Below are 26,956 nucleotides of genomic sequence, written 5' to 3' on the forward strand. Positions count from 1 at the left end.
GGGTGACCCCCACCCCGGGCCGCCGACTCGCTCCCAGAAAGGGGACAGAACAAGAGGCAAAACAAAAAAAAAAAAAAGAAGAAGCCTACGGCACCCGGTATTCCCAGGCGGTCTCCCATCCAAGTACTAACCAGGCCCGACCCTGCTTAGCTTCCGAGACCAGACGAGATCGGGCGCGTTCAGGGTGGTGTGGCCCTAGACGGCGGAGGGCGCCCCTGCCCCGCTCAAGAAGCCGAGCCTCTCTGCGCTTCCCCGCCGCCTCCTCCCCCCGCCCCAGGCCCCGCGCCGGCGCTGACCCGCACCGGGCCGGGCCTGTTGAGTTCACCGGCCGGGTCCGGCGGGCTCCGAGGGACGGGGGTGACAGGCGGGGCGGGGCGGGGCGGGGCGGGCAGGGAGCGGCGGGCCGGGGTGGGGGGCTGTCTCTCTCTACACACACACACACACACACACACACACACACTCACACTCACACTCACTCACTCACACTCACACAAGATGCGCCTCCACGGCTGGACTCGCCAAGGTGGAGACCTTCCAGCCCCCTTCCTCTCCTCGCCTGGCCCACCCCCAGCTCGTGGCCCGCCGCCGCCGCCGCCGCCGCCGCCGCCGCCGATTGCGCACGCGCGGGTCGCCCGCCCTTTGACCCCAGGCAGGGGCCGCCATCCCCGACAACCCCTTTCAGCTGCGCCCCCCACCCTGTGGGTGGGCTGCCGCCTATTCCCCCGGGCCCGGGCTGGGGCACAGCGCATGGGGGAGGGGAGCGAGTGTATGGGGCGTCTCTCTCTCTCTCTAGGGATGTGTCCCATGGGTGGGGTGGCGTGGTTTGTGGGGCGCTGAAGAAATCAGTCCCCTCCATCTCCTACCTCTGGAAAACGCCCAAGCCCTTGGAGAACTGCCGGCAACGCGACCGTGGGGGCCGGGACCCTCCTCTGTGTCCTCCTGTGGCCCAGTCCAAGGGGCCTGGGCCTGGCCGGGGCTGCATTGGACCCCGACCACCCTGGCGTGTGGACTCGCTAAAAATCGGCGATTAGATATTGGATTCCAGCTTCATTGAGGTCATTTCACTAATGAGTGCACCGGAAAGAGTTTCCTAATCCATCTGTGAGGGTGGCAACTGAAAGAGAATTTTAAAGCTGACAGAATAGGCGAGGAAAGGCATAGGAGATTTCCACACCCAGTAAGGAAGCCTTTCCCGAAATGGAAGAAAGAAACGAGCAAACAGAAACACCGGTAGCCCGCCAGGATCAGAGTCTGCCCCCGAGAGAAAGTACCCTGACCAGGTTCACCCGTGGGTGGGTGGCGAGCTAGCGGCATTCAGAAGAGCGAGGCCCGCAGTCTGTGCAGAAGACACCTGCACTCGGGTGTGTGTGGCGGCACGATTCACAAGCAGCTCCAGATGTTAAGCCAAGGAGAAGCCAGGGAGTTCCCAACGCCCCAGGTGTCCTCAGCCCACGACTGGCTGCTGGGGGAATGCGAAGCCCGGCTCCTTGTCTCAGAGCCCTTGTCTCAGAGCGGGACAACCAGGAGGTGTGACGTACACCCCGGGGTTCCCAGGAGGATCAGGCTGAAGCTGGGACTTGGCCTGAAAGTGTCCCCTCGCATGGCCACCCCCTTCCCCTTCCTGCTCCTCTACTCCTGGTGCCCCTCCATCCAGGGGCCAGACCTTAAAGAGTCACCCGCAAGAGAATCCTGGTCCCAAAGGAGCCTTCTGGGGGACCCGTGCTGAGAGAGGTTGTGGGCATGGCCCGCTGGGGCTCTGCCCGACCCAGGGCTGAGAGATGCAACCTCCCAGCTCTGGGTCCCTGCAGGGGAAGCGTTGGCAAGCACAGGGCCAGTCCTCCAAAGGCCCAGGTGCAGGGAGCCCAGGCCAAGCAGCCTGTGGAAGAAGCCACCCCGGGAACACGACTGCAGGCCACGGCCCTTCCCACCTCCTCCTCCTCCTCCTCCTGCTCCTCCACCCCCCCCGACCTCCCACCCCCCCCCCACCCCCTGACATGGCGCAGGGCTCAGAGACACCTCAGACACTTGCTACCCAAAGTGCAAAGGGCATCAGTTGCTCCTCCAAACCGCCCCCCCTGCCCAGCAGACCGCGTTGTCCAGCCAGCCCCCGGGCCTCCCTGGGGTGCCCAGCACAAAAGTGCAGACAACCACCGGACCCTCAATCTCAGTTTTCGGATGTTTTTGCCACTCTAAGGACCCGCAGGCCAGCTGGGCCTTCTGGCAGGACAGAGAGCCCCGGAATCCGACGTGGAGAGCTGGGTGTACGTCCCCACGAGGAGGCGGTCCCCACCTCCGCGGCTCTCCCCTTGCGGGGGGGAAAAGCAGCCACGGGGCCTCAGAGAAGACACCAGGCTGGGCGCCCGCCCCACAGTGGGGGCACGTCCCCCGCAGGCCACTTAGCGCCGGCCGCCGGCCGGCGGACGGTTGGGTGGCGCGAGACGCTGCGGCCGCCCTGCTACCGGGTCCCTGGGAGGGCGTCCTGGAACCAGCGTCCACACCAAGCCCTTGGAAGGCCCAGGCGACGGAGGAGCCCCGTCAGGCAGGGGCCGAGGACGGTGACGGCCCGGGCGGGGAGGAGCGTGTCAGGCAGGGGCAGAGGACGGTGACAGGTGACAGGCCGGGCGGGAAGGAGTCAGTCAGGCAGGGGCCGAGGAGGAGACGGGCTGGGTAAGGGTTAGGGTTAGAGTCAGGGCACAAGTCACAATCGCAAAGACCTGGAAGCGACCCGAGTGCCCATCGACCCACGAGTGCGTAAATGAAATGTGGCGCGTGGACACCACGGAGTGCTATTCAGCTAGGAGGAGCAGCGGTGAGAGGGCACCTCTCGTGGTTCTCCTGGCCAGAGCTGGAACCCGTTCCAGTAAGCCAGGTAGCCCAAGAATGGACACACGAGCACCACGTGCTCGCGCTCACCAGCAAATGGGTACGAACCGATGGACACCTAAGTGGACACAGAGGAATCACCTTCATCGGGTGGGTGTCGGGCGGGTGGGGGGAGGGGATGGGCATACACCTCCATTAGGAATGGGGTGGGTGCGCACCGACTGGGGGATGGGCGCACTTGAGGCTCTGACCCGAGGGGGGAGGCTGGGAGAGGGCAACGTACCCGACCTTAACATTGGTACCCCCACAATACGCTGGAACAACATCAGAGGTAAATGAATAAGAACACAGGGGGGAGGGGGGCACGGGCAACACATGTCACCTTAATACTTGGACTCCCATCATCTGCTTGAAAAGAGAGAGAAAAGAAAATGCAATCATAGAGATAAGAGACACTTTTTAAACATAATGAATCCGAAGAGAAAAGTAAAAGGAGGCCTGTGGAGCAGGTCTGGGTGTGACTCCGGATCCCCCAACATCAGGTGCCACCACCAAAGATTCCTACGTGTAGCCCATAGAACCCCAAAAGCAACGGGACGAGTTCTGGTCACATACTCCCTCAAAATGACATCCTGGCCTTCTTCTGGAACTCCCTCCCCTCTCAGACTCTCAAGGTTTCCTCCAGCGTGTCGGTTCCCACAGAGCAGACCTTTGGTCTGAGACCTGACAGTCCAGAAGCCACGCATGCTGCCGCGTGACGGCGGTGTCGCGGCTTGGGACAAGAGGAGGCCCCACGGTGCGGGCTGGGGCGCCAGGCACCGCGGCGGGCGCTGAGGGTGGGGGTGACCCCCACCCCGGGCCGCCGACTCGCTCCCAGAAAGGGGACAGAACAAGAGGCAAAACAAAAAAAAAAAAAAGAAGAAGCCTACGGCACCCGGTATTCCCAGGCGGTCTCCCATCCAAGTACTAACCAGGCCCGACCCTGCTTAGCTTCCGAGACCAGACGAGATCGGGCGCGTTCAGGGTGGTGTGGCCCTAGACGGCGGAGGGCGCCCCTGCCCCGCTCAAGAAGCCGAGCCTCTCTGCGCTTCCCCGCCGCCTCCTCCCCCCGCCCCAGGCCCCGCGCCGGCGCTGACCCGCACCGGGCCGGGCCTGTTGAGTTCACCGGCCGGGTCCGGCGGGCTCCGAGGGACGGGGGTGACAGGCGGGGCGGGGCGGGGCGGGGCGGGGCGGGCAGGGAGCGGCGGGCCGGGGTGGGGGGCTGTCTCTCTCTACACACACACACACACACACACACACACACACACTCACACTCACACTCACTCACTCACACTCACACAAGATGCGCCTCCACGGCTGGACTCGCCAAGGTGGAGACCTTCCAGCCCCCTTCCTCTCCTCGCCTGGCCCACCCCCAGCTCGTGGCCCGCCGCCGCCGCCGCCGCCGCCGCCGATTGCGCACGCGCGGGTCGCCCGCCCTTTGACCCCAGGCAGGGTCCGCCATCCCCGACAACCCCTTTCAGCTGCGCCCCCCACCCTGTGGGTGGGCTGCCGCCTATTCCCCCGGGCCCGGGCTGGGGCACAGCGCATGGGGGAGGGGAGCGAGTGTATGGGGCGTCTCTCTCTCTCTCTAGGGATGTGTCCCATGGGTGGGGTGGCGTGGTTTGTGGGGCGCTGAAGAAATCAGTCCCCTCCATCTCCTACCTCTGGAAAACGCCCAAGCCCTTGGAGAACTGCCGGCAACGCGACCGTGGGGGCCGGGACCCTCCTCTGTGTCCTCCTGTGGCCCAGTCCAAGGGGCCTGGGCCTGGCCGGGGCTGCATTGGACCCCGACCACCCTGGCGTGTGGACTCGCTAAAAATCGGCGATTAGATATTGGATTCCAGCTTCATTGAGGTCATTTCACTAATGAGTGCACCGGAAAGAGTTTCCTAATCCATCTGTGAGGGTGGCAACTGAAAGAGAATTTTAAAGCTGACAGAATAGGCGAGGAAAGGCATAGGAGATTTCCACACCCAGTAAGGAAGCCTTTCCCGAAATGGAAGAAAGAAACGAGCAAACAGAAACACCGGTAGCCCGCCAGGATCAGAGTCTGCCCCCGAGAGAAAGTACCCTGACCAGGTTCACCCGTGGGTGGGTGGCGAGCTAGCGGCATTCAGAAGAGCGAGGCCCGCAGTCTGTGCAGAAGACACCTGCACTCGGGTGTGTGTGGCGGCACGATTCACAAGCAGCTCCAGATGTTAAGCCAAGGAGAAGCCAGGGAGTTCCCAACGCCCCAGGTGTCCTCAGCCCACGACTGGCTGCTGGGGGAATGCGCAGCCCGGCTCCTTGTCTCAGAGCCCTTGTCTCAGAGCGGGACAACCAGGAGGTGTGACGTACACCCCGGGGTTCCCAGGAGGATCAGGCTGAAGCTGGGACTTGGCCTGAAAGTGTCCCCTCGCATGGCCACCCCCTTCCCCTTCCTGCTCCTCTACTCCTGGTGCCCCTCCATCCAGGGGCCAGACCTTAAAGAGTCACCCGCAAGAGAATCCTGGTCCCAAAGGAGCCTTCTGGGGGACCCGTGCTGAGAGAGGTTGTGGGCATGGCCCGCTGGGGCTCTGCCCGACCCAGGGCTGAGAGATGCAACCTCCCAGCTCTGGGTCCCTGCAGGGGAAGCGTTGGCAAGCACAGGGCCAGTCCTCCAAAGGCCCAGGTGCAGGGAGCCCAGGCCAAGCAGCCTGTGGAAGAAGCCACCCCGGGAACACGACTGCAGGCCACGGCCCTTCCCACCTCCTCCTCCTCCTCCTCCTGCTCCTCCACCCCCCCCCGACCTCCCACCCCCCCACCCCACCCCCCGACATGGCGCAGGGCTCAGAGACACCTCAGACACTTGCTACCGAAAGTGCAAAGGGCATCAGTTGCTCCTCCAAACCGCCCCCCCTGCCCAGCAGACCGCGTTGTCCAGCCAGCCCCCGGGCCTCCCTGGGGTGCCCAGCACAAAAGTGCAGACAACCACCGGACCCTCAATCTCAGTTTTCGGATGTTTTTGCCACTCTAAGGACCCGCAGGCCAGCTGGGCCTTCTGGCAGGACAGAGAGCCCCGGAATCCGACGTGGAGAGCTGGGTGTACGTCCCCACGAGGAGGCGGTCCCCACCTCCGCGGCTCTCCCCTTGCGGGGGGGAAAAGCAGCCACGGGGCCTCAGAGAAGACACCAGGCTGGGCGCCCGCCCCACAGTGGGGGCACGTCCCCCGCAGGCCACTTAGCGCCGGCCGCCGGCCGGCGGACGGTTGGGTGGCGCGAGACGCTGCGGCCGCCCTGCTACCGGGTCCCTGGGAGGGCGTCCTGGAACCAGCATCCACACCAAGCCCTTGGAAGGCCCAGGCGACGGAGGAGCCCCGTCAGGCAGGGGCCGAGGACGGTGACGGCCCGGGCGGGGAGGAGCGTGTCAGGCAGGGGCAGAGGACGGTGACAGGTGACAGGCCGGGCGGGAAGGAGTCAGTCAGGCAGGGGCCGAGGAGGAGACGGGCTGGGTAAGGGTTAGGGTTAGAGTCAGGGCACAAGTCACAATCGCAAAGACCTGGAAGCGACCCGAGTGCCCATCGACCCACGAGTGCGTAAATGAAATGTGGCGCGTGGACACCACGGAGTGCTATTCAGCTAGGAGGAGCAGCGGTGAGAGGGCACCTCTCGTGGTTCTCCTGGCCAGAGCTGGAACCCGTTCCAGTAAGCCAGGTAGCCCAAGAATGGACACACGAGCACCACGTGCTCGCGCTCACCAGCAAATGGGTACGAACCGATGGACACCTAAGTGGACACAGAGGAATCACCTTCATCGGGTGGGTGTCGGGCGGGTGGGGGGAGGGGATGGGCATACACCTCCATTAGGAATGGGGTGGGTGCGCACCGACTGGGGGATGGGCGCACTTGAGGCTCTGACCCGAGGGGGGAGGCTGGGAGAGGGCAACGTACCCGACCTTAACATTGGTACCCCCACAATACGCTGGAACAACATCAGAGGTAAATGAATAAGAACACAGGGGGGAGGGGGGCACGGGCAACACATGTCACCTTAATACTTGGACTCCCATCATCTGCTTGAAAAGAGAGAGAAAAGAAAATGCAATCATAGAGATAAGAGACACTTTTTAAACATAATGAATCCGAAGAGAAAAGTAAAAGGAGGCCTGTGGAGCAGGTCTGGGTGTGACTCCGGATCCCCCAACATCAGGTGCCACCACCAAAGATTCCTACGTGTAGCCCATAGAACCCCAAAAGCAACGGGACGAGTTCTGGTCACATACTCCCTCAAAATGACATCCTGGCCTTCTTCTGGAACTCCCTCCCCTCTCAGACTCTCAAGGTTTCCTCCAGCGTGTCGGTTCCCACAGAGCAGACCTTTGGTCTGAGACCTGACAGTCCAGAAGCCACGCATGCTGCCGCGTGACGGCGGTGTCGCGGCTTGGGACAAGAGGAGGCCCCACGGTGCGGGCTGGGGCGCCAGGCACCGCGGCGGGCGCTGAGGGTGGGGGTGACCCCCACCCCGGGCCGCCGACTCGCTCCCAGAAAGGGGACAGAACAAGAGGCAAAACAAAAAAAAAAAAAAGAAGAAGCCTACGGCACCCGGTATTCCCAGGCGGTCTCCCATCCAAGTACTAACCAGGCCCGACCCTGCTTAGCTTCCGAGACCAGACGAGATCGGGCGCGTTCAGGGTGGTGTGGCCCTAGACTGCGGAGGGCGCCCCTGCCCCGCTCAAGAAGCCGAGCCTCTCTGCGCTTCCCCGCCGCCTCCTCCCCCCGCCCCAGGCCCCGCGCCGGCGCTGACCCGCACCGGGCCGGGCCTGTTGAGTTCACCGGCCGGGTCCGGCGGGCTCCGAGGGACGGGGGTGACAGGCGGGGCGGGGCGGGGCGGGGCGGGGCGGGCAGGGAGCGGCGGGCCGGGGTGGGGGGCTGTCTCTCTATACACACACACACACACACACACACACACACTCACACTCACACTCACTCACTCACACTCACACAAGATGCGCCTCCACGGCTGGACTCGCCAAGGTGGAGACCTTCCAGCCCCCTTCCTCTCCTCGCCTGGCCCACCCCCAGCTCGTGGCCGCCGCCGCCGCCGCCGCCGCCGCCGCCGCCGATTGCGCACGCGCGGGTCGCCCGCCCTTTGACCCCAGGCAGGGTCCGCCATCCCCGACAACCCCTTTCAGCTGCGCCCCCCACCCTGTGGGTGGGCTGCCGCCTATTCCCCCGGGCCCGGGCTGGGGCACAGCGCATGGGGGAGGGGAGCGAGTGTATGGGGCGTCTCTCTCTCTCTCTAGGGATGTGTCCCATGGGTGGGGTGGCGTGGTTTGTGGGGCGCTGAAGAAATCAGTCCCCTCCATCTCCTACCTCTGGAAAACGCCCAAGCCCTTGGAGAACTGCCGGCAACGCGACCGTGGGGGCCGGGACCCTCCTCTGTGTCCTCCTGTGGCCCAGTCCAAGGGGCCTGGGCCTGGCCGGGGCTGCATTGGACCCCGACCACCCTGGCGTGTGGACTCGCTAAAAATCGGCGATTAGATATTGGATTCCAGCTTCATTGAGGTCATTTCACTAATGAGTGCACCGGAAAGAGTTTCCTAATCCATCTGTGAGGGTGGCAACTGAAAGAGAATTTTAAAGCTGACAGAATAGGCGAGGAAAGGCATAGGAGATTTCCACACCCAGTAAGGAAGCCTTTCCCGAAATGGAAGAAAGAAACGAGCAAACAGAAACACCGGTAGCCCGCCAGGATCAGAGTCTGCCCCCGAGAGAAAGTACCCTGACCAGGTTCACCCGTGGGTGGGTGGCGAGCTAGCGGCATTCAGAAGAGCGAGGCCCGCAGTCTGTGCAGAAGACACCTGCACTCGGGTGTGTGTGGCGGCACGATTCACAAGCAGCTCCAGATGTTAAGCCAAGGAGAAGCCAGGGAGTTCCCAACGCCCCAGGTGTCCTCAGCCCACGACTGGCTGCTGGGGGAATGCGCAGCCCGGCTCCTTGTCTCAGAGCCCTTGTCTCAGAGCGGGACAACCAGGAGGTGTGACGTACACCCCGGGGTTCCCAGGAGGATCAGGCTGAAGCTGGGACTTGGCCTGAAAGTGTCCCCTCGCATGGCCACCCCCTTCCCCTTCCTGCTCCTCTACTCCTGGTGCCCCTCCATCCAGGGGCCAGACCTTAAAGAGTCACCCGCAAGAGAATCCTGGTCCCAAAGGAGCCTTCTGGGGGACCCGTGCTGAGAGAGGTTGTGGGCATGGCCCGCTGGGGCTCTGCTCGACCCAGGGCTGAGAGATGCAACCTCCCAGCTCTGGGTCCCTGCAGGGGAAGCGTTGGCAAGCACAGGGCCAGTCCTCCAAAGGCCCAGGTGCAGGGAGCCCAGGCCAAGCAGCCTGTGGAAGAAGCCACCCCGGGAACACGACTGCAGGCCACGGCCCTTCCCACCTCCTCCTCCTCCTCCTCCTGCTCTTCCACCCCCCCCGAACTCCCAACCCCCCACCCCACCCCCCGACATGGCGCAGGGCTCAGAGACACCTCAGACACTTGCTACCCAAAGTGCAAAGGGCATCAGTTGCTCCTCCAAACCCCCCCCCTGCCCAGCAGACCGCGTTGTCCAGCCAGCCCCCGGGCCTCCCTGGGGTGCCCAGCACAAAAGTGCAGACAACCACCGGACCCTCAATCTCAGTTTTCGGATGTTTTTGCCACTCTAAGGACCCGCAGGCCAGCTGGGCCTTCTGGCAGGACAGAGAGCCCCGGAATCCGACGTGGAGAGCTGGGTGTACGTCCCCACGAGGAGGCGGTCCCCACCTCCGCGGCTCTCCCCTTGCGGGGGGGAAAAGCAGATACGGGGCCTCAGAGAAGACACCAGGTTGGGCGCCCGCCCCACAGTGGGGGCACGTCCCCCGCAGGCCACTTAGCGCCGGCCGCCGGCCGGCGGACGGTTGGGTGGCGCGAGACGCTGCGGCCGCCCTGCTACCGGGTTCCTGGGAGGGCGTCCTGGAACCAGCGTCCACACCAAGCCCTTGGAAGGCCCAGGCGACGGAGGAGCCCCGTCAGGCAGGGGCCGAGGACGGTGACGGCCCGGGCGGGGAGGAGCGTGTCAGGCAGGGGCAGAGGACGGTGACAGGTGACAGGCCGGGCGGGAAGGAGTCAGTCAGGCAGGGGCCGAGGAGGAGACGGGCTGGGTAAGGGTTAGGGTTAGAGTCAGGGCACAAGTCACAATCGCAAAGACCTGGAAGCGACCCGAGTGCCCATCGACCCACGAGTGCGTAAATGAAATGTGGCGCGTGGACACCACGGAGTGCTATTCAGCTAGGAGGAGCAGCGGTGAGAGGGCACCTCTCGTGGTTCTCCTGGCCAGAGCTGGAACCCGTTCCAGTAAGCCAGGTAGCCCAAGAATGGACACACGAGCACCACGTGCTCGCGCTCACCAGCAAATGGGTACGAACCGATGGACACCTAAGTGGACACAGAGGAATCACCTTCATCGGGTGGGTGTCGGGCGGGTGGGGGGAGGGGATGGGCATACACCTCCATTAGGAATGGGGTGGGTGCGCACCGACTGGGGGATGGGCGCACTTGAGGCTCTGACCCGAGGGGGGAGGCTGGGAGAGGGCAACGTACCCGACCTTAACATTGGTACCCCCACAATACGCTGGAACAACATCAGAGGTTAATGAATAAGAACACAGGGGGGAGGGGGGCACGGGCAACACATGTCACCTTAATACTTGGACTCCCATCATCTGCTTGAAAAGAGAGAGAAAAGAAAATGCAATCATAGAGATAAGAGACACTTTTTAAACATAATGAATCCGAAGAGAAAAGTAAAAGGAGGCCTGTGGAGCAGGTCTGGGTGTGACTCCGGATCCCCCAACATCAGGTGCCACCACCAAAGATTCCTACGTGTAGCCCATAGAACCCCAAAAGCAACGGGACGAGTTCTGGTCACATACTCCCTCAAAATGACATCCTGGCCTTCTTCTGGAACTCCCTCCCCTCTCAGACTCTCAAGGTTTCCTCCAGCGTGTCGGTTCCCACAGAGCAGACCTTTGGTCTGAGACCTGACAGTCCAGAAGCCACGCATGCTGCCGCGTGACGGCGGTGTCGCGGCTTGGGACAAGAGGAGGCCCCACGGTGCGGGCTGGGGCGCCAGGCACCGCGGCGGGCGCTGAGGGTGGGGGTGACCCCCACCCCGGGCCGCCGACTCGCTCCCAGAAAGGGGACAGAACAAGAGGCAAAACAAAAAAAAAAAGAAGAAGAAGCCTACGGCACCCGGTATTCCCAGGCGGTCTCCCATCCAAGTACTAACCAGGCCCGACCCTGCTTAGCTTCCGAGACCAGACTAGATCGGGCGCGTTCAGGGTGGTGTGGCCCTAGACTGCGGAGGGCGCCCCTGCCCCGCTCAAGAAGCCGAGCCTCTCTGCGCTTCCCCGCCGCCTCCTCCCGCCCCAGGCCCCGCGCCGGCGCTGACCCGCACCGGGCCGGGCCTGTTGAGTTCACCGGCCGGGTCCCGCGGGCTCCGAGGGACGGGGGTGACAGGCGGGGCGGGGCCAGGCGGGGCGGGGCGGGCAGGGAGCGGCGGGCCGGGGTGGGGGGCTGTCTCTCTATACACACACACACACACACACACACACACTCACACTCACACTCACTCACTCACACTCACACAAGATGCGCCTCCACGGCTGGACTCGCCAAGGTGGAGACCTTCCAGCCCCCTTCCTCTCCTCGCCTGGCCCACCCCCAGCTCGTGGCCGCCGCCGCCGCCGCCGCCGCCGCCGCCGCCGCCGCAGATTGCGCATGCGCGGGTCGCCCGCCCTTTGACCCCAGGCAGGGGCCGCCCTCCCCGACAACCCCTTTCAGCTGTGCCCCCCACCCTGTGGGTGGGCTGCCGCCTATTCCCCCGGGCCCAGGCTGGGGCACAGCGCATGGGTGAGGGGAGCGAGTGTATGGGGCGTCTCTCTCTCTCTCTAGGGATGTGTCCCATGGGTGGGGTGGCGTGGTTTGTGGGGCGCTGAAGAAATCAGTCCCCTCCATCTCCTACCTCTGGAAAACGCCCAAGCCCTTGGAGAACTGCCGGCAACGCGACCGTGGGGGCCGGGACGCTCCTCTGTGTCCTCCTGTGGCCCAGTCCAAGGGGCCTGGGCCTGGCCGGGGCTGCATTGGACCCCGACCACCCTGGCGTGTGGACTCGCTAAAAATCGGCGATTAGATATTGGATTCCAGCTTCATTGAGGTCATTTCACTAATGAGTGCACCGGAAAGAGTTTCCTAATCCATCTGTGAGGGTGGCAACTGAAAGAGAATTTTAAAGCTGACAGAATAGGCGAGGAAAGGCATAGGAGATTTCCACACCCAGTAAGGAAGCCTTTCCCGAAATGGAAGAAAGAAACGAGCAAACAGAAACACCGGTAGCCCGCCAGGATCAGAGTCTGCCCCCGAGAGAAAGTACCCTGACCAGGTTCACCCGTGGGTGGGTGGCGAGCTAGCGGCATTCAGAAGAGCGAGGCCCGCAGTCTGTGCAGAAGACACCTGCACTCGGGTGTGTGTGGCGGCACGATTCACAAGCAGCTCCAGATGTTAAGCCAAGGAGAAGCCAGGGAGTTCCCAACGCCCCAGGTGTCCTCAGCCCACGACTGGCTGCTGGGGGAATGCGCAGCCCGGCTCCTTGTCTCAGAGCCCTTGTCTCAGAGCGGGACAACCAGGAGGTGTGACGTACACCCCGGGGTTCCCAGGAGGATCAGGCTGAAGCTGGGACTTGGCCTGAAAGTGTCCCCTCGCATGGCCACCCCCTTCCCCTTCCTGCTCCTCTACTCCTGGTGCCCCTCCATCCAGGGGCCAGACCTTAAAGAGTCACCCGCAAGAGAATCCTGGTCCCAAAAGAGCCTTCTGGGAGACCCGTGCTGAGAGAGGTTGTGGGCATGGCCCGCTGGGGCTCTGCCCCACCCAGGGCTGAGAGATGCAACCTCCCAGCTCTGGGTCCCTGCAGGGGAAGCGTTGGCAAGCACAGGGCCAGTCCTCCAAAGGCCCAGGTGCAGGGAGCCCAGGCCAAGCAGCCTGTGGAAGAAGCCACCCCGGGAACACGACTGCAGGCCACGGCCCTTCCCACCTCCTCCTCCTCCTCCTCCTGCTCCTCCACCCCCCCGACCTCCCACCCCCCCCCCCGACATGGCGCAGGGCTCAGAGACACCTCAGACACTTGCTACCCAAAGTGCAAAGGGCATCAGTTGCTCCTCCAAACCCCCCCCCTGCCCAGCAGACCGCGTTGTCCAGCCAGCCCCCGGGCCTCCCTGGGGTGCCCAGCACAAAAGTGCAGACAACCACCGGACCCTCAATCTCAGTTTTCGGATGTTTTTGCCACTCTAAGGTCCCGCAGGCCAGCTGAGCCTTCTGGCAGGACAGAGAGCCCCGGAATCCGACGTGGAGAGCTGGGTGTACGTCCCCACGAGGAGGCGGTCCCCACCTCCGCGGCTCTCCCCTTGCGGGGGGGAAAAGCAGCCACGGGGCCTCAGAGAAGACACCAGGCTGGGCGCCCGCCCCACAGTGGGGGCACGTCCCCCGCAGGCCACTTAGCGCCGGCCGCCGGCCGGCGGACGGTTGGGTGGCGCGAGACGCTGCGGCCGCCCTGCTACCGGGTTCCTGGGAGGGCGTCCTGGAACCAGCGTCCACACCAAGCCCTTGGAAGGCCCAGGCGACGGAGGAGCCCCGTCAGGCAGGGGCCGAGGACGGTGACGGCCCGGGCGGGGAGGAGCGTGTCAGGCAGGGGCAGAGGACGGTGACAGGTGACAGGCCGGGCGGGAAGGAGTCAGTCAGGCAGGGGCCGAGGAGGAGACGGGCTGGGTAAGGGTTAGGGTTAGAGTCAGGGCACAAGTCACAATCGCAAAGACCTGGAAGCGACCCGAGTGCCCATCGACCCACGAGTGCGTAAATGAAATGTGGCGCGTGGACACCACGGAGTGCTATTCAGCTAGGAGGAGCAGCGGTGAGAGGGCACCTCTCGTGGTTCTCCTGGCCAGAGCTGGAACCCGTTCCAGTAAGCCAGGTAGCCCAAGAATGGACACACGAGCACCACGTGCTCGCGCTCACCAGCAAATGGGTACGAACCGATGGACACCTAAGTGGACACAGAGGAATCACCTTCATCGGGTGGGTGTCGGGCGGGTGGGGGGAGGGGATGGGCATACACCTCCATTAGGAATGGGGTGGGTGCGCACCGACTGGGGGATGGGCGCACTTGAGGCTCTGACCCGAGGGGGGAGGCTGGGAGAGGGCAACGTACCCGACCTTAACATTGGTACCCCCACAATACGCTGGAACAACATCAGAGGTTAATGAATAAGAACACAGGGGGGAGGGGGGCACGGGCAACACATGTCACCTTAATACTTGGACTCCCATCATCTGCTTGAAAAGAGAGAGAAAAGAAAATGCAATCATAGAGATAAGAGACACTTTTTAAACATAATGAATCCGAAGAGAAAAGTAAAAGGAGGCCTGTGGAGCAGGTCTGGGTGTGACTCCGGATCCCCCAACATCAGGTGCCACCACCAAAGATTCCTACGTGTAGCCCATAGAACCCCAAAAGCAACGGGACGAGTTCTGGTCACATACTCCCTCAAAATGACATCCTGGCCTTCTTCTGGAACTCCCTCCCCTCTCAGACTCTCAAGGTTTCCTCCAGCGTGTCGGTTCCCACAGAGCAGACCTTTGGTCTGAGACCTGACAGTCCAGAAGCCACGCATGCTGCCGCGTGACGGCGGTGTCGCGGCTTGGGACAAGAGGAGGCCCCACGGTGCGGGCTGGGGCGCCAGGCACCGCGGCGGGCGCTGAGGGTGGGGGTGACCCCCACCCCGGGCCGCCGACTCGCTCCCAGAAAGGGGACAGAACAAGAGGCAAAACAAAAAAAAAAAGAAGAAGAAGCCTACGGCACCCGGTATTCCCAGGCGGTCTCCCATCCAAGTACTAACCAGGCCCGACCCTGCTTAGCTTCCGAGACCAGACGAGATCGGGCGCGTTCAGGGTGGTGTGGCCCTAGACTGCGGAGGGCGCCCCTGCCCCGCTCAAGAAGCCGAGCCTCTCTGCGCTTCCCCGCCGCCTCCTCCCGCCCCAGGCCCCGCGCCGGCGCTGACCCGCACCGGGCCGGGCCTGTTGAGTTCACCGGCCGGGTCCCGCGGGCTCCGAGGGACGGGGGTGACAGGCGGGGCGGGGCCAGGCGGGGCGGGGCGGGCAGGGAGCGGCGGGCCGGGGTGGGGGGCTGTCTCTCTATACACACACACACACACACACACACACTCACACTCACTCACTCACACTCACACAAGATGCGCCTCCACGGCTGGACTCGCCAAGGTGGAGACCTTCCAGCCCCCTTCCTCTCCTCGCCTGGCCCACCCCCAGCTCGTGGCCGCCGCCGCCGCCGCCGCCGCCGCCGCCGCCGCCGCCGATTGCGCATGCGCGGGTCGCCCGCCCTTTGACCCCAGGCAGGGGCCGCCCTCCCCGACAACCCCTTTCAGCTGTGCCCCCCACCCTGTGGGTGGGCTGCCGCCTATTCCCCCGGGCCCAGGCTGGGGCACAGCGCATGGGTGAGGGGAGCGAGTGTATGGGGCGTCTCTCTCTCTCTCTAGGGATGTGTCCCATGGGTGGGGTGGCGTGGTTTGTGGGGCGCTGAAGAAATCAGTCCCCTCCATCTCCTACCTCTGGAAAACGCCCAAGCCCTTGGAGAACTGCCGGCAACGCGACCGTGGGGGCCGGGACCCTCCTCTGTGTCCTCCTGTGGCCCAGTCCAAGGGGCCTGGGCCTGGCCGGGGCTGCATTGGACCCCGACCACCCTGGCGTGTGGACTCGCTAAAAATCGGCGATTAGATATTGGATTCCAGCTTCATTGAGGTCATTTCACTAATGAGTGCACCGGAAAGAGTTTCCTAATCCATCTGTGAGGGTGGCAACTGAAAGAGAATTTTAAAGCTGACAGAATAGGCGAGGAAAGGCATAGGAGATTTCCACACCCAGTAAGGAAGCCTTTCCCGAAATGGAAGAAAGAAACGAGCAAACAGAAACACCGGTAGCCCGCCAGGATCAGAGTCTGCCCCCGAGAGAAAGTACCCTGACCAGGTTCACCCGTGGGTGGGTGGCGAGCTAGCGGCATTCAGAAGAGCGAGGCCCGCAGTCTGTGCAGAAGACACCTGCACTCGGGTGTGTGTGGCGGCACGATTCACAAGCAGCTCCAGATGTTAAGCCAAGGAGAAGCCAGGGAGTTCCCAACGCCCCAGGTGTCCTCAGCCCACGACTGGCTGCTGGGGGAATGCGCAGCCCGGCTCCTTGTCTCAGAGCCCTTGTCTCAGAGCGGGACAACCAGGAGGTGTGACGTACACCCCGGGGTTCCCAGGAGGATCAGGCTGAAGCTGGGACTTGGCCTGAAAGTGTCCCCTCGCATGGCCACCCCCTTCCCCTTCCTGCTCCTCTACTCCTGGTGCCCCTCCATCCAGGGGCCAGACCTTAAAGAGTCACCCGCAAGAGAATCCTGGTCCCAAAAGAGCCTTCTGGGAGACCCGTGCTGAGAGAGGTTGTGGGCATGGCCCGCTGGGGCTCTGCCCCACCCAGGGCTGAGAGATGCAACCTCCCAGCTCTGGGTCCCTGCAGGGGAAGCGTTGGCAAGCACAGGGCCAGTCCTCCAAAGGCCCAGGTGCAGGGAGCCCAGGCCAAGCAGCCTGTGGAAGAAGCCACCCCGGGAACACGACTGCAGGCCACGGCCCTTCCCACCTCCTCCTCCTCCTCCTCCTGCTCCTCCACCCCCCCGACCTCCCACCCCCCCCCCCGACATGGCGCAGGGCTCAGAGACACCTCAGACACTTGCTACCCAAAGTGCAAAGGGCATCAGTTGCTCCTCCAAACCCCCCCCCTGCCCAGCAGACCGCGTTGTCCAGCCAGCCCCCGGGCCTCCCTGGGGTGCCCAGCACAAAAGTGCAGACAACCACCGGACCCTCAATCTCAGTTTTCGGATGTTTTTGCCACTCTAAGGTCCCGCAGGCCAGCTGAGCCTTCTGGCAGGACAGAGAGCCCCGGAATCCGACGTGGAGAGCTGGGTGTACGTCCCCACGAGGAGGCGGTCCCCACCTCCGCGGCTCTCCCCTTGCGGGGGGGAAAAGCAGCCACGGGGCCTCAGAGAAGACACCAGGCTGGGCGCCCGCCCCACAGTGGGGGCACGTCCCCCGCAGGCCACTTAGCGCCGGCCGCCGGCCGGCGGACGGTTGGGTGGCGCGAGACGCTGCGGCCGCCCTGCTACCGGGTTCCTGGGAGGGCGTCCTGGAACCAGCGTCCACACCAAGCCCTTGGAAGGCCCAGGCGACGGAGGAGCCCCGTCAGGCAGGGGCCGAGGACGGTGACGGCCCGGGCGGGGAGGAGCGTGTCAGGCAGGGGCAGAGGACGGTGACAGGTGACAGGCCGGGCGGGAAGGAGTCAGTCAGGCAGGGGCCGAGGAGGAGACGGGCTGGGTAAGGGTTAGGGTTAGAGTCAGGGCACAAGTCACAATCGCAAAGACCTGGAAGCGACCCGAGTGCCCATCGACCCACGAGTGCGTAAATGAAATGTGGCGCGTGGACACCACGGAGTGCTATTCAGCTAGGAGGAGCAGCGGTGAGAGGGCACCTCTCGTGGTTCTCCTGGCCAGAGCTGGAACCCGTTCCAGTAAGCCAGGTAGCCCAAGAATGGACACACGAGCACCACGTGCTCGCGCTCACCAGCAAATGGGTACGAACCGATGGACACCTAAGTGGACACAGAGGAATCACCTTCATCGGGTGGGTGTCGGGCGGGTGGGGGGAGGGGATGGGCATACACCTCCATTAGGAATGGGGTGGGTGCGCACCGACTGGGGGATGGGCGCACTTGAGGCTCTGACCCGAGGGGGGAGGCTGGGAGAGGGCAACGTACCCGACCTTAACATTGGTACCCCCACAATACGCTGGAACAACATCAGAGGTTAATGAATAAGAACACAGGGGGGAGGGGGGCACGGGCAACACATGTCACCTTAATACTTGGACTCCCATCATCTGCTTGAAAAGAGAGAGAAAAGAAAATGCAATCATAGAGATAAGAGACACTTTTTAAACATAATGAATCCGAAGAGAAAAGTAAAAGGAGGCCTGTGGAGCAGGTCTGGGTGTGACTCCGGATCCCCCAACATCAGGTGCCACCACCAAAGATTTCTACGTGTAGCCCATAGAACCCCAAAAGCAACGGGACGAGTTCTGGTCACATACTCCCTCAAAATGACATCCTGGCCTTCTTCTGGAACTCCCTCCCCTCTCAGACTCTCAAGGTTTCCTCCAGCGTGTCGGTTCCCACAGAGCAGACCTTTGGTCTGAGACCTGACAGTCCAGAAGCCACGCATGCTGCCGCGTGACGGCGGTGTCGCGGCTTGGGACAAGAGGAGGCCCCACGGTGCGGGCTGGGGCGCCAGGCACCGCGGCGGGCGCTGAGGGTGGGGGTGACCCCCACCCCGGGCCGCCGACTCGCTCCCAGAAAGGGGACAGAACAAGAGGCAAAACAAAAAAAAAAAGAAGAAGAAGCCTACGGCACCCGGTATTCCCAGGCGGTCTCCCATCCAAGTACTAACCAGGCCCGACCCTGCTTAGCTTCCGAGACCAGACGAGATCGGGCGCGTTCAGGGTGGTGTGGCCCTAGACTGCGGAGGGCGCCCCTGCCCCGCTCAAGAAGCCGAGCCTCTCTGCGCTTCCCCGCCGCCTCCTCCCGCCCCAGGCCCCGCGCCGGCGCTGACCCGCACCGGGCCGGGCCTGTTGAGTTCACCGGCCGGGTCCCGCGGGCTCCGAGGGACGGGGGTGACAGGCGGGGCGGGGCCAGGCGGGGCGGGGCGGGCAGGGAGCGGCGGGCCGGGGTGGGGGGCTGTCTCTCTATACACACACACACACACACACTCACACTCACTCACTCACACTCACACAAGATGCGCCTCCACCGCTGGACTCGCCAAGGTGGAGACCTTCCAGCCCCCTTCCTCTCCTCGCCTGGCCCACCCCCAGCTCGTGGCCGCCGCCGCCGCCGCCGCCGCCGCCGCCGCCGCCGCCGCCGATTGCGCATGCGCGGGTCGCCCGCCCTTTGACCCCAGGCAGGGGCCGCCCTCCCCGACAACCCCTTTCAGCTGTGCCCCCCACCCTGTGGGTGGGCTGCCGCCTATTCCCCCGGGCCCAGGCTGGGGCACAGCGCATGGGTGAGGGGAGCGAGTGTATGGGGCGTCTCTCTCTCTCTCTAGGGATGTGTCCCATGGGTGGGGTGGCGTGGTTTGTGGGGCGCTGAAGAAATCAGTCCCCTCCATCTCCTACCTCTGGAAAACGCCCAAGCCCTTGGAGAACTGCCGGCAACGCGACCGTGGGGGCCGGGACCCTCCTCTGTGTCCTCCTGTGGCCCAGTCCAAGGGGCCTGGGCCTGGCCGGGGCTGCATTGGACCCCGACCACCCTGGCGTGTGGACTCGCTAAAAATCGGCGATTAGATATTGGATTCCAGCTTCATTGAGGTCATTTCACTAATGAGTGCACCGGAAAGAGTTTCCTAATCCATCTGTGAGGGTGGCAACTGAAAGAGAATTTTAAAGCTGACAGAATAGGCGAGGAAAGGCATAGGAGATTTCCACACCCAGTAAGGAAGCCTTTCCCGAAATGGAAGAAAGAAACGAGCAAACAGAAACACCGGTAGCCCGCCAGGATCAGAGTCTGCCCCCGAGAGAAAGTACCCTGACCAGGTTCACCCGTGGGTGGGTGGCGAGCTAGCGGCATTCAGAAGAGCGAGGCCCGCAGTCTGTGCAGAAGACACCTGCACTCGGGTGTGTGTGGCGGCACGATTCACAAGCAGCTCCAGATGTTAAGCCAAGGAGAAGCCAGGGAGTTCCCAACGCCCCAGGTGTCCTCAGCCCACGACTGGCTGCTGGGGGAATGCGCAGCCCGGCTCCTTGTCTCAGAGCCCTTGTCTCAGAGCGGGACAACCAGGAGGTGTGACGTACACCCCGGGGTTCCCAGGAGGATCAGGCTGAAGCTGGGACTTGGCCTGAAAGTGTCCCCTCGCATGGCCACCCCCTTCCCCTTCCTGCTCCTCTACTCCTGGTGCCCCTCCATCCAGGGGCCAGACCTTAAAGAGTCACCCGCAAGAGAATCCTGGTCCCAAAAGAGCCTTCTGGGAGACCCGTGCTGAGAGAGGTTGTGGGCATGGCCCGCTGGGGCTCTGCCCCACCCAGGGCTGAGAGATGCAACCTCCCAGCTCTGGGTCCCTGCAGGGGAAGCGTTGGCAAGCACAGGGCCAGTCCTCCAAAGGCCCAGGTGCAGGGAGCCCAGGCCAAGCAGCCTGTGGAAGAAGCCACCCCGGGAACACGACTGCAGGCCACGGCCCTTCCCACCTCCTCCTCCTCCTCCTCCTGCTCCTCCACCCCCCCGACCTCCCACCCCCCCCCCCGACATGGCGCAGGGCTCAGAGACACCTCAGACACTTGCTACCCAAAGTGCAAAGGGCATCAGTTGCTCCTCCAAACCCCCCCCCCCCTGCCCAGCAGACCGCGTTGTCCAGCCAGCCCCCGGGCCTCCCTGGGGTGCCCAGCACAAAAGTGCAGACAACCACCGGACCCTCAATCTCAGTTTTCGGATGTTTTTGCCACTCTAAGGACCCGCAGGCCAGCTGGGCCTTCTGGCAGGACAGAGAGCCCCGGAATCCGACGTGGAGAGCTGGGTGTACGTCCCCACGAGGAGGCGGTCCCCACCTCCGCGGCTCTCCCCTTGCGGGGGGGAAAAGCAGCCACGGGGCCTCAGAGAAGACACCAGGCTGGGCGCCCGCCCCACAGTGGGGGCACGTCCCCCGCAGGCCACTTAGCGCCGGCCGCCGGCCGGCGGACGGTTGGGTGGCGCGAGACGCTGCGGCCGCCCTGCTACCGGGTCCCTGGGAGGGCGTCCTGGAACCAGCGTCCACACCAAGCCCTTGGAAGGCCCAGGCGACGGAGGAGCCCCGTCAGGCAGGGGCCGAGGACGGTGACGGCCCGGGCGGGGAGGAGCGTGTCAGGCAGGGGCAGAGGACGGTGACAGGTGACAGGCCGGGCGGGAAGGAGTCAGTCAGGCAGGGGCCGAGGAGGAGACGGGCTGGGTAAGGGTTAGGGTTAGAGTCAGGGCACAAGTCACAATCGCAAAGACCTGGAAGCGACCCGAGTGCCCATCGACCCACGAGTGCGTAAATGAAATGTGGCGCGTGGACACCACGGAGTGCTATTCAGCTAGGAGGAGCAGCGGTGAGAGGGCACCTCTCGTGGTTCTCCTGGCCAGAGCTGGAACCCGTTCCAGTAAGCCAGGTAGCCCAAGAATGGACACACGAGCACCACGTGCTCGCGCTCACCAGCAAATGGGTACGAACCGATGGACACCTAAGTGGACACAGAGGAATCACCTTCATCGGGTGGGTGTCGGGCGGGTGGGGGGAGGGGATGGGCATACACCTCCATTAGGAATGGGGTGGGTGCGCACCGACTGGGGGATGGGCGCACTTGAGGCTCTGACCCGAGGGGGGAGGCTGGGAGAGGGCAACGTACCCGACCTTAACATTGGTACCCCCACAATACGCTGGAACAACATCAGAGGTAAATGAATAAGAACACAGGGGGGAGGGGGGCACGGGCAACACATGTCACCTTAATACTTGGACTCCCATCATCTGCTTGAAAAGAGAGAGAAAAGAAAATGCAATCATAGAGATAAGAGACACTTTTTAAACATAATGAATCCGAAGAGAAAAGTAAAAGGAGGCCTGTGGAGCAGGTCTGGGTGTGACTCCGGATCCCCCAACATCAGGTGCCACCACCAAAGATTCCTACGTGTAGCCCATAGAACCCCAAAAGCAACGGGACGAGTTCTGGTCACATACTCCCTCAAAATGACATCCTGGCCTTCTTCTGGAACTCCCTCCCCTCTCAGACTCTCAAGGTTTCCTCCAGCGTGTCGGTTCCCACAGAGCAGACCTTTGGTCTGAGACCTGACAGTCCAGAAGCCACGCATGCTGCCGCGTGACGGCGGTGTCGCGGCTTGGGACAAGAGGAGGCCCCACGGTGCGGGCTGGGGCGCCAGGCACCGCGGCGGGCGCTGAGGGTGGGGGTGACCCCCACCCCGGGCCGCCGACTCGCTCCCAGAAAGGGGACAGAACAAGAGGCAAAACAAAAAAAAAAAAAAGAAGAAGCCTACGGCACCCGGTATTCCCAGGCGGTCTCCCATCCAAGTACTAACCAGGCCCGACCCTGCTTAGCTTCCGAGACCAGACGAGATCGGGCGCGTTCAGGGTGGTGTGGCCCTAGACGGCGGAGGGCGCCCCTGCCCCGCTCAAGAAGCCGAGCCTCTCTGCGCTTCCCCGCCGCCTCCTCCCCCCGCCCCAGGCCCCGCGCCGGCGCTGACCCGCACCGGGCCGGGCCTGTTGAGTTCACCGGCCGGGTCCGGCGGGCTCCGAGGGACGGGGGTGACAGGCGGGGCGGGGCGGGGCGGGGCGGGCAGGGAGCGGCGGGCCGGGGTGGGGGGCTGTCTCTCTCTACACACACACACACACACACACACACACACACTCACACTCACACTCACTCACTCACACTCACACAAGATGCGCCTCCACGGCTGGACTCGCCAAGGTGGAGACCTTCCAGCCCCCTTCCTCTCCTCGCCTGGCCCACCCCCAGCTCGTGGCCCGCCGCCGCCGCCGCCGCCGCCGCCGCCGCCGATTGCGCACGCGCGGGTCGCCCGCCCTTTGACCCCAGGCAGGGGCCGCCATCCCCGACAACCCCTTTCAGCTGCGCCCCCCACCCTGTGGGTGGGCTGCCGCCTATTCCCCCGGGCCCGGGCTGGGGCACAGCGCATGGGGGAGGGGAGCGAGTGTATGGGGCGTCTCTCTCTCTCTCTAGGGATGTGTCCCATGGGTGGGGTGGCGTGGTTTGTGGGGCGCTGAAGAAATCAGTCCCCTCCATCTCCTACCTCTGGAAAACGCCCAAGCCCTTGGAGAACTGCCGGCAACGCGACCGTGGGGGCCGGGACCCTCCTCTGTGTCCTCCTGTGGCCCAGTCCAAGGGGCCTGGGCCTGGCCGGGGCTGCATTGGACCCCGACCACCCTGGCGTGTGGACTCGCTAAAAATCGGCGATTAGATATTGGATTCCAGCTTCATTGAGGTCATTTCACTAATGAGTGCACCGGAAAGAGTTTCCTAATCCATCTGTGAGGGTGGCAACTGAAAGAGAATTTTAAAGCTGACAGAATAGGCGAGGAAAGGCATAGGAGATTTCCACACCCAGTAAGGAAGCCTTTCCCGAAATGGAAGAAAGAAACGAGCAAACAGAAACACCGGTAGCCCGCCAGGATCAGAGTCTGCCCCCGAGAGAAAGTACCCTGACCAGGTTCACCCGTGGGTGGGTGGCGAGCTAGCGGCATTCAGAAGAGCGAGGCCCGCAGTCTGTGCAGAAGACACCTGCACTCGGGTGTGTGTGGCGGCACGATTCACAAGCAGCTCCAGATGTTAAGCCAAGGAGAAGCCAGGGAGTTCCCAACGCCCCAGGTGTCCTCAGCCCACGACTGGCTGCTGGGGGAATGCGAAGCCCGGCTCCTTGTCTCAGAGCCCTTGTCTCAGAGCGGGACAACCAGGAGGTGTGACGTACACCCCGGGGTTCCCAGGAGGATCAGGCTGAAGCTGGGACTTGGCCTGAAAGTGTCCCCTCGCATGGCCACCCCCTTCCCCTTCCTGCTCCTCTACTCCTGGTGCCCCTCCATCCAGGGGCCAGACCTTAAAGAGTCACCCGCAAGAGAATCCTGGTCCCAAAGGAGCCTTCTGGGGGACCCGTGCTGAGAGAGGTTGTGGGCATGGCCCGCTGGGGCTCTGCCCGACCCAGGGCTGAGAGATGCAACCTCCCAGCTCTGGGTCCCTGCAGGGGAAGCGTTGGCAAGCACAGGGCCAGTCCTCCAAAGGCCCAGGTGCAGGGAGCCCAGGCCAAGCAGCCTGTGGAAGAAGCCACCCCGGGAACACGACTGCAGGCCACGGCCCTTCCCACCTCCTCCTCCTCCTCCTCCTGCTCCTCCACCCCCCCCGACCTCCCACCCCCCCCCCACCCCCTGACATGGCGCAGGGCTCAGAGACACCTCAGACACTTGCTACCCAAAGTGCAAAGGGCATCAGTTGCTCCTCCAAACCGCCCCCCCTGCCCAGCAGACCGCGTTGTCCAGCCAGCCCCCGGGCCTCCCTGGGGTGCCCAGCACAAAAGTGCAGACAACCACCGGACCCTCAATCTCAGTTTTCGGATGTTTTTGCCACTCTAAGGACCCGCAGGCCAGCTGGGCCTTCTGGCAGGACAGAGAGCCCCGGAATCCGACGTGGAGAGCTGGGTGTACGTCCCCACGAGGAGGCGGTCCCCACCTCCGCGGCTCTCCCCTTGCGGGGGGGAAAAGCAGCCACGGGGCCTCAGAGAAGACACCAGGCTGGGCGCCCGCCCCACAGTGGGGGCACGTCCCCCGCAGGCCACTTAGCGCCGGCCGCCGGCCGGCGGACGGTTGGGTGGCGCGAGACGCTGCGGCCGCCCTGCTACCGGGTCCCTGGGAGGGCGTCCTGGAACCAGCGTCCACACCAAGCCCTTGGAAGGCCCAGGCGACGGAGGAGCCCCGTCAGGCAGGGGCCGAGGACGGTGACGGCCCGGGCGGGGAGGAGCGTGTCAGGCAGGGGCAGAGGACGGTGACAGGTGACAGGCCGGGCGGGAAGGAGTCAGTCAGGCAGGGGCCGAGGAGGAGACGGGCTGGGTAAGGGTTAGGGTTAGAGTCAGGGCACAAGTCACAATCGCAAAGACCTGGAAGCGACCCGAGTGCCCATCGACCCACGAGTGCGTAAATGAAATGTGGCGCGTGGACACCACGGAGTGCTATTCAGCTAGGAGGAGCAGCGGTGAGAGGGCACCTCTCGTGGTTCTCCTGGCCAGAGCTGGAACCCGTTCCAGTAAGCCAGGTAGCCCAAGAATGGACACACGAGCACCACGTGCTCGCGCTCACCAGCAAATGGGTACGAACCGATGGACACCTAAGTGGACACAGAGGAATCACCTTCATCGGGTGGGTGTCGGGCGGGTGGGGGGAGGGGATGGGCATACACCTCCATTAGGAATGGGGTGGGTGCGCACCGACTGGGGGATGGGCGCACTTGAGGCTCTGACCCGAGGGGGGAGGCTGGGAGAGGGCAACGTACCCGACCTTAACATTGGTACCCCCACAATACGCTGGAACAACATCAGAGGTAAATGAATAAGAACACAGGGGGGAGGGGGGCACGGGCAACACATGTCACCTTAATACTTGGACTCCCATCATCTGCTTGAAAAGAGAGAGAAAAGAAAATGCAATCATAGAGATAAGAGACACTTTTTAAACATAATGAATCCGAAGAGAAAAGTAAAAGGAGGCCTGTGGAGCAGGTCTGGGTGTGACTCCGGATCCCCCAACATCAGGTGCCACCACCAAAGATTCCTACGTGTAGCCCATAGAACCCCAAAAGCAACGGGACGAGTTCTGGTCACATACTCCCTCAAAATGACATCCTGGCCTTCTTCTGGAACTCCCTCCCCTCTCAGACTCTCAAGGTTTCCTCCAGCGTGTCGGTTCCCACAGAGCAGACCTTTGGTCTGAGACCTGACAGTCCAGAAGCCACGCATGCTGCCGCGTGACGGCGGTGTCGCGGCTTGGGACAAGAGGAGGCCCCACGGTGCGGGCTGGGGCGCCAGGCACCGCGGCGGGCGCTGAGGGTGGGGGTGACCCCCACCCCGGGCCGCCGACTCGCTCCCAGAAAGGGGACAGAACAAGAGGCAAAACAAAAAAAAAAAAAAGAAGAAGCCTACGGCACCCGGTATTCCCAGGCGGTCTCCCATCCAAGTACTAACCAGGCCCGACCCTGCTTAGCTTCCGAGACCAGACGAGATCGGGCGCGTTCAGGGTGGTGTGGCCCTAGACGGCGGAGGGCGCCCCTGCCCCGCTCAAGAAGCCGAGCCTCTCTGCGCTTCCCCGCCGCCTCCTCCCCCCGCCCCAGGCCCCGCGCCGGCGCTGACCCGCACCGGGCCGGGCCTGTTGAGTTCACCGGCCGGGTCCGGCGGGCTCCGAGGGACGGGGGTGACAGGCGGGGCGGGGCGGGGCGGGGCGGGGCGGGGCGGGCAGGGAGCGGCGGGCCGGGGTGGGGGGCTGTCTCTCTCTACACACACACACACACACACACACACACACACACTCACACTCACACTCACTCACTCACACTCACACAAGATGCGCCTCCACGGCTGGACTCGCCAAGGTGGAGACCTTCCAGCCCCCTTCCTCTCCTCGCCTGGCCCACCCCCAGCTCGTGGCCCGCCGCCGCCGCCGCCGCCGCCGCCGATTGCGCACGCGCGGGTCGCCCGCCCTTTGACCCCAGGCAGGGTCCGCCATCCCCGACAACCCCTTTCAGCTGCGCCCCCCACCCTGTGGGTGGGCTGCCGCCTATTCCCCCGGGCCCGGGCTGGGGCACAGCGCATGGGGGAGGGGAGCGAGTGTATGGGGCGTCTCTCTCTCTCTCTAGGGATGTGTCCCATGGGTGGGGTGGCGTGGTTTGTGGGGCGCTGAAGAAATCAGTCCCCTCCATCTCCTACCTCTGGAAAACGCCCAAGCCCTTGGAGAACTGCCGGCAACGCGACCGTGGGGGCCGGGACCCTCCTCTGTGTCCTCCTGTGGCCCAGTCCAAGGGGCCTGGGCCTGGCCGGGGCTGCATTGGACCCCGACCACCCTGGCGTGTGGACTCGCTAAAAATCGGCGATTAGATATTGGATTCCAGCTTCATTGAGGTCATTTCACTAATGAGTGCACCGGAAAGAGTTTCCTAATCCATCTGTGAGGGTGGCAACTGAAAGAGAATTTTAAAGCTGACAGAATAGGCGAGGAAAGGCATAGGAGATTTCCACACCCAGTAAGGAAGCCTTTCCCGAAATGGAAGAAAGAAACGAGCAAACAGAAACACCGGTAGCCCGCCAGGATCAGAGTCTGCCCCCGAGAGAAAGTACCCTGACCAGGTTCACCCGTGGGTGGGTGGCGAGCTAGCGGCATTCAGAAGAGCGAGGCCCGC

The 26,956-nt window shown here is 63.7% G+C and overlaps 8 non-coding genes across 8 annotated transcripts; all 8 read right to left on the bottom strand.

Annotated features, from left to right (window-relative positions):
• Window positions 1–82: 82 nt before the first annotated feature.
• LOC142873256 (5S ribosomal RNA) lies at window positions 83–201 on the bottom strand. Its single transcript, XR_012921293.1, has one exon. It is a non-coding gene; the product is annotated as a 5S ribosomal RNA (ribosomal RNA).
• Window positions 202–3,745: 3,544 nt separating this feature from the next.
• Window positions 3,746–3,864, bottom strand: LOC142873257 (5S ribosomal RNA). The gene has a single exon (XR_012921294.1). It is a non-coding gene; the product is annotated as a 5S ribosomal RNA (ribosomal RNA).
• Window positions 3,865–7,412: 3,548 nt separating this feature from the next.
• LOC142873258 (5S ribosomal RNA) lies at window positions 7,413–7,531 on the bottom strand. Its single transcript, XR_012921295.1, has one exon. It is a non-coding gene; the product is annotated as a 5S ribosomal RNA (ribosomal RNA).
• A 3,547-nt stretch (window positions 7,532–11,078) lies between these two features.
• Window positions 11,079–11,197, bottom strand: LOC142873013 (5S ribosomal RNA). The gene has a single exon (XR_012921119.1). It is a non-coding gene; the product is annotated as a 5S ribosomal RNA (ribosomal RNA).
• A 3,539-nt stretch (window positions 11,198–14,736) lies between these two features.
• Window positions 14,737–14,855, bottom strand: LOC142873259 (5S ribosomal RNA). Its single transcript, XR_012921296.1, has one exon. It is a non-coding gene; the product is annotated as a 5S ribosomal RNA (ribosomal RNA).
• A 3,531-nt stretch (window positions 14,856–18,386) lies between these two features.
• On the bottom strand, window positions 18,387–18,505 carry LOC142872963 (5S ribosomal RNA). Its single transcript, XR_012921069.1, has one exon. It is a non-coding gene; the product is annotated as a 5S ribosomal RNA (ribosomal RNA).
• A 3,531-nt stretch (window positions 18,506–22,036) lies between these two features.
• Window positions 22,037–22,155, bottom strand: LOC142872964 (5S ribosomal RNA). The gene has a single exon (XR_012921070.1). It is a non-coding gene; the product is annotated as a 5S ribosomal RNA (ribosomal RNA).
• Window positions 22,156–25,699: 3,544 nt separating this feature from the next.
• LOC142872965 (5S ribosomal RNA) lies at window positions 25,700–25,818 on the bottom strand. The gene has a single exon (XR_012921071.1). It is a non-coding gene; the product is annotated as a 5S ribosomal RNA (ribosomal RNA).
• Between the last annotated feature and the right edge of the window lie 1,138 nt (window positions 25,819–26,956).

This window comes from Microcebus murinus, chromosome 9, assembly GCF_040939455.1.
Source record: "Microcebus murinus isolate Inina chromosome 9, M.murinus_Inina_mat1.0, whole genome shotgun sequence".
In the NCBI taxonomy this organism is placed as follows: Eukaryota; Metazoa; Chordata; class Mammalia; order Primates; family Cheirogaleidae; genus Microcebus; species Microcebus murinus.